This window comes from Stegostoma tigrinum, chromosome 8, assembly GCF_030684315.1.
Source record: "Stegostoma tigrinum isolate sSteTig4 chromosome 8, sSteTig4.hap1, whole genome shotgun sequence".
Taxonomy (NCBI): domain Eukaryota; kingdom Metazoa; phylum Chordata; class Chondrichthyes; order Orectolobiformes; family Stegostomatidae; genus Stegostoma; species Stegostoma tigrinum.
In genome coordinates this window covers 3,413,889-3,419,888 of record NC_081361.1, presented here as the reverse complement: position 1 = coordinate 3,419,888, position 6,000 = coordinate 3,413,889, and the positions used below count along the sequence as shown (strand labels likewise).

Here is a 6,000-nt window from a genome sequence, read left to right as displayed (position 1 = left end):
TCTTCTGGTCTTAAGTAAAAGGGGCGGACATGAAGCCACTAGCGGTGAGTGTGGGTGTGGAGGTAGGGAAGGGATAGGTCAGTGTGGGGAGGACGGACAGCTCGAGCTGGTGGGAAGAGGTTTGGAGGTCGGGCATGGGGGTTTGGCTTGAGCTGGGAGGAGGGGATCGGTCAGAGGAAGAACAGATTAGGGGACGAGCTGGGCTGGTTTTGGGATGCATTGGTGGGAGGGGAGATTTTAGAGCTTGTGAAATGCACGTTGATACCATTGGTCTGCAGAGCTCCCCAGGCTCAGTTAAGGAAGGACAATAAACACTGGTCAGTCAGTCACACATCCAGCGAAAAAAGTTTATTTTTTTCAAAAAATGGGATGCACCTGTTAATCAAGTGGCAAAGCATTATCGAGTTTTGAGAAGATTTGTAGCTCAGGGTTGAGGTTCTGGGTGTAAGATTGCTCACTGAGCTGGAAGGTTAGTTTGCAGACGTTTCAACTCCGTTCCCGGTCAAATCATCAGGGAGCATCCGGGGAAGCGCTGGAGTTAGGTCCCGCCTTCTCTTTAAGTGTTCCGGTTTCCTCGGGTTGGTGATGTCATTTCCGGTTCCTTTTCTCAGCGGATGGGAGGGGGATTTGGCGCCAACGTGTTCTCCCGAGTGTAGCTTGTGTGTGGCATGAACTGCCAGAGGAGCGGCAGAGGCTGTTATACTCACAGTATTTAGAAGTCACCTGCAGGGACACATGAATAGGAAGGGGCTGGAGGGATGTGGGCTCCAGGCTGGCAAACAGAACGAGTCAGTTACGGTGTCTGGTCGGCCTTGTGGAGTTGGACTGAAGGGTCTGTTTCCCTGCTGTACAACTCGCGACTCTGTCTCTCTCTCTCCCATTTCCTCCAAACCCACCCCCCGCCACACACACAATCTCTGTCTCTCCATCTCTCTGTATGTGCCTCACTCTGTGTCTCTGTCTCTCTCTGTCGTCTTGTCTCTGCCACCTCGCTGTGCACTTCTGTCTCTCTCCTCTCTCACTCTGTCTCTTTGGTCTATGTGTGCGCCCCTCTCCATCTCTCGTCTGGTATCTGGCTCCCTCTGTGTGTGCTTCTGCCGTTCTCTCTCCCGTCTCTCCCTGTGAACATGTCTGTCCCCACTTCCCTGTGCCTCTCTTCCTCTCTGTCCGAGCCTCTCCACCTGCTCAGCAGGGAGCGTTGAGTTTTTTTGAACAAAGTTTAAAAATCTCTGTTTAAACCCAACCCATCCGCAATCAGACTGCATTTCTAATCCCCTCTTTCTCACACACACACAGAATCTGTCTCTTTCTCCCTCTCAGTCAATCCCCTTCCTCTCCTGTTCCTACTCACGCCTTTCTTCCCCTCTCCCTCGACGACGAGTCCGCTGTCTGGAACCCTTTTCCCGGGAGGGTTCTGAGGACCCAGCTGTTCGGCACTAGGGATCATCGCACCATGCTCCCGGACCCCTACAACCTCCTGTTCTCCAGCGGCCTCCAACATGACCACGGGGCTGGGAGCAGGCATCTGGGCTGCTGGAGTGCTCGCTGCTCAGTGGCTCGGCCCTGCGCCGCCTGTGCCGGGAGCGGGGATCCAAGGTGGGAGAAGGCCTCTTCGCCCGGCGCCTGGGCACAGCTGCCTGGCACCGAACCCGCGCACCCGGCCGCGGGTCCGCGACGCCTTCCGTAGCTGAGCAGCGTACAACTGTCTCCTACTGCAAGGTAAGCTGGGGGTGGTGGTTTGGGGTGAAGGGAGGATTGGGGACATGAGCACGGTCCCTGTTTCACATCCTGCGCCGCTCCTATCCCAAAGCGAGGTGTTGGGAATGGATGTTTTGGGGGTGAGAATTCCCCTCCCCGGGTGAGGGGAAGGCTGGGGACATTGGGAGGGTGTCTATTATCCAGCCCTGCGCGGGTTTCCGTAGCCGACCAGCCTGCAGCTCTCGTACCACATGGTAAAGGGAAGGAGGCGGATGGGATGGGGTCGGGGTTGGAGGATAGCCGCCCTGGAAGTGAGTGGACATGGGGAGAGTCACTATTGTGCAGCCCAGTGACTGAGTGGCCTACAGCTACTGCAAAAGGGTCGGATTAGGAGAGGGGTGTTGTCGGGAGGTTTGGGGTCACGGGCAGCGCCGCTTTCTGCAGCCGAACAGCCATTGCCACAAGATTGGATGGGAGGGGGTGTTTTAGGAGCGAAGGGATGCCCCCTCCCCCTGCTGCTGTGGGAAGTAGGATCTTTATCGCACAGCCCTCCGTAGTCGAATAGCACCCCGGCGACAAGGTGAGAAGGCAGGAGGGGCTCCCGGGGATGAGGGAAGGACACAACCACTGTCAGTATAAGGTTAGGGGGTGATCATACCCCTTCCTGGGGCTGAGGGGAGCTCCTGACGCCAAGCGAACAGCCGAGATCGACCCGCAGCTCTCCGACCTCAAGGGGACCCTGTCTCAGAGGCTGGAGCATTTCTAGCCAGAGCTCGAAGGGAAAGGGTCATCGCACCCAAAACGCTACCTCGGGACTTTTTCTTCACAGATGCTGAGCATTTCCAGCAACTTGTGTTTGCATTTCCACCCGGAGGTGGGTTTGTGGAGAGACACCATGGGACGGGAATGGGTGTGGGGTTTGATGGGACAGTCGCAGAGACTGTCGAGAGAGAGAGAGGCAACCCCTGTGTCAGGGTTTGGAAAATCTCCGGCAGTTCTTCATTTCTCTCTCAGCCGAAGGCGCTGCGTGCTTTGGTTTCCTTTCCTCTTGTACTCTCTCCCCCTGTGAATAAAGCCAGAGTGAGTTTGTGGGCGGAGAGAGAGAGAGAGAAGGGCCAGAAAGATGGAAATAAGGGAACATGACAAGGGAGTGAAATTAGAGCCAACAGAGGTGAGAGAGGGGGTGAGAATCAGAGGGAGGGAGGAAGAGCAAGAAAACACAAACAAAGGAGAATGGGGGGTAACAAGGCGTTGATGTGGATGAACACAGCAGGACAAGCAGCATCAGGGACGCAGGGAAGCTGATGTCAGAGATGATGGGAACTGCAGATGCTGGAGAATCCAAGATAATAAAATGTGAGGCTGGATGAACACAGCAGGACAAGCAGCATCTCAGGAGCACAAAAGCTGACGTTTCGGGCCTAGACCCTTCATCAGACAGGGGGATGGGGTGAGGGTTCTGGAATAAATAGGGAGAGAGGGGGAGGCGGACCGAAGATGGAGAGTAAAGAAGATAGGTGGAGAGAGTATAGGTGGGGAGGTAGGGAGGGGATAGGTCAGTCCAGGGAAGACGGACAGGTCAAGGAGGTGGGATGAGGTGAGTAGGTCGATGGGGATGCGGCTTGGGGTGGGAGGAAGGGATGGGTGAGAGGAAGAACCGGTTAGGGAGGCAGAGACAGGTTGGACTGGTTTTGGGATGCAGTGGGTGGAGGGGAAGAGCTGGGCTGGTTGTGTGGTGCAGTGGGGGGGGAGGGGACAAACTGGGCTGGTTTCAGGATGCGGTGGGGGAAGGGGAGATTTTGAAACTGGTGAAGTCCACATTGATACCATTAGGCTGCAGGTTTCCCAGGCGGAATATGAGTTGCTGTTCCTGCAACCTTTGGGTGGCATCATTGTGGCACTGCAGGAGGCCCATGATGGACATGTCATCTAAAGAATGGGAGGGGGAGTGGAAATGGTTTGCGACTGGGAGGTGCAGTTGTTTGTTGCGAACTGAGCAGGGGTGTTCTGCAAAGCGGCCCCCAAGCCTCCGCTTGGTTTCCCCAATGTAGAGGAGGCCACACCGGTTACAGTGGATGCAGTATACCACATTGGCAGATGTGCAGGTGAACCTCTGCTTAATGTGGAATGGCATCTTGGGGCCTGGGATGGGGGTGAGGGAGGAGGTGTGGGGGCAAGTGTAGCAATTCCTGCAGGTGCAGGTGAAAGTGCCAGGTGTGGTGGGGCTGCAGGGGAGTGTGGAGCGGACAAGGGAGTCACGGAGAGCGCGGTCCCTCCGGAAGGCAGACAAGGGTGGGGAGGGGAAAGTGTCTTTGATGGCGGGGTAGGATTACTGATGGAAGTGTCAGAAGATGATGCGTCGGATCCGGAGATTGGTGGAGTGGTATGTGAGGATGAGGGGGATTCTTTTTCGGTTATCGCAGGGACGGGCTGTGAGGGAGGAGTTGTGGAAAAATGCAGGAGACACAGTCAAGGGTGTTCTCGATTACTGCGTGGGCGGGGGGAGAAGTGGTGTGTGAGGTTGCGGTCCTTGAAAAACAAGGACATCTGAGATGTACGGGAGTGGAACCCTGGGAGCAGATGTGGCGGAAGTGAAGGAATTGGGAATAGTAGATGGCATTTTTGCAGGATGGTGGGTGGGAGGTGGTGTACGGTTACTAGATGGTTGCCCAAGTCGGAAACGGAGGCCCAGGAACGTGAGAGGTGTTAAGAGATGGTCCAGGTGAACTTAAGGTTGGGGTGGTCGGTGTTGGTGAAGTGGACGAACTGTTCAAGCTCCTCGTGGGAGCACAAGGCAGCGCCGATACAGTCATCCATGTACCGGAGGAAGAGGTGGGGTTCAGGGCCAGTGTAGTTATGGGAGAGGGTTTGTTCCAACAAAGAGGCAGGCATAGCTTGGGCCCATGCGGGTATCCATGGCCACCCTCTTTGTCTGTCAGGTGTGGGAGGAGTTGATAAAGAAGTTGTCGAGGGTGAGGATGAGTTCGCCTAAGCACATAAGGCGGGGGGGGGGGGGGGGGGTGTCAGTGGAGGGGTACTGATTAGCCCTGCAGGACAGGAAATAGCATAGGGCTTTGAGGCCATCTGTATGGGGAATGCAGGTACAAATGTGGTATACTGCATCCGCTGTATCCGTTGTGGCGTCTTCTACATCGGGGAAACCAAGCAGAGGCTTGGGGACCACTTTACAGAACATCTACACTCAGTTCGCACTAAACAACTGCTCATCCCCACCTCCCTAACCTGTTCTTCCTCCCACCTATCCGCTCCTCTCATCTCAAGCTACACCCCCATTTCCTACCTGCTAACCTCATCCCAACCCCTCGACCTGTTCGTCCTCCCGAGACTGAATATCCCCTCCCTACATCCCCACCTACACTCACCTTTACCTGCTCCATCCCCACCTCTTTAACTTGTCTGTCTCCTATCCACCTGTCTCCCCCACTCTCCCTGTTTATTTCAGAAACCCCTTCCCCTCCCCCATTTCTGAAGGGTCTAGGCCCGAAAACGCCAGCCTTCCTGCTCCTCTGATGCTCCTGGACCTGCTGTGTTCATCCAGCTGCACACCGGGTTATCTCGAATTCTCCAGCATCTGCGGTTCCCATTATCTCCCCCGATTGGTTGGAAGAATAACCCCAACCCACCCGCAGCACGAATGACATGAACAAAAACAAAGCCCAGCGGGTCCGGCAGCATCTGTGACAGAGTAAACAGAGTTAACGTTTCGGGTCTGGTGATCCTTCCCTGGAACTGTGCCCTGCCCTTGTCCTCTGGTTGGAAGCAGGGTGCTGCTTTCCTTCTCAGTGGAAGTCTTCAGCTTCTGCTTTGGGCGGGCCTCCTCCGAATCTCCCTGGATCTGCAGGGAAGAGGGACATCTTGCAAAGGATTGCTCACAAGAAAAAAAGCTGCAACCATTGCGTGGAAGCCGGCCACCTCTTATAGGGCATGCCGCGGCGGGGGACCACCTACGCCCAAGTTGCCGGCAGGGGCAATGCGGGGCAAGCCTCCCTGGAGGAGAGAAAGGCACCAGGCCCCTGCAAGGACCCCCCTAATGTGCAGGAGGGCCAGGTCGTGCAGGAGGGACAAGCCCCGCAGGATGGACCCGAGGCCAGCAAAGCGCCCCTGCAGATTCCGCTCCCCCCAACAACCCGGAGTTGATGGAGGAGGTGACAGGTGACCCAGGGGAGTGGACGACAATCCGGAAAGCGAGGAGGATGGCGCGCCAGCGGGGCACGGCCCCGCAGCCATCAGGCAGGAAGAGGCAGCTACAGAGGGGCTGTGAGAGCTCCTCTGATGAAGGGC

General features: G+C 56.2%; 1 long non-coding RNA gene across 1 annotated transcript in view; it reads right to left on the bottom strand.

The window, feature by feature from the left end:
* Positions 1-381: 381 nt before the first annotated feature.
* LOC132209893 (uncharacterized) overlaps positions 382-6,000 on the bottom strand; it is a 50,559-nt gene continuing 44,940 nt past the window's right edge. Inside the window, exon 3 of the long non-coding RNA XR_009446038.1 lies at positions 382-2,761. This is a non-coding gene — a long non-coding RNA (uncharacterized LOC132209893). The remainder of the gene's footprint in view (positions 2,762-6,000) is intronic.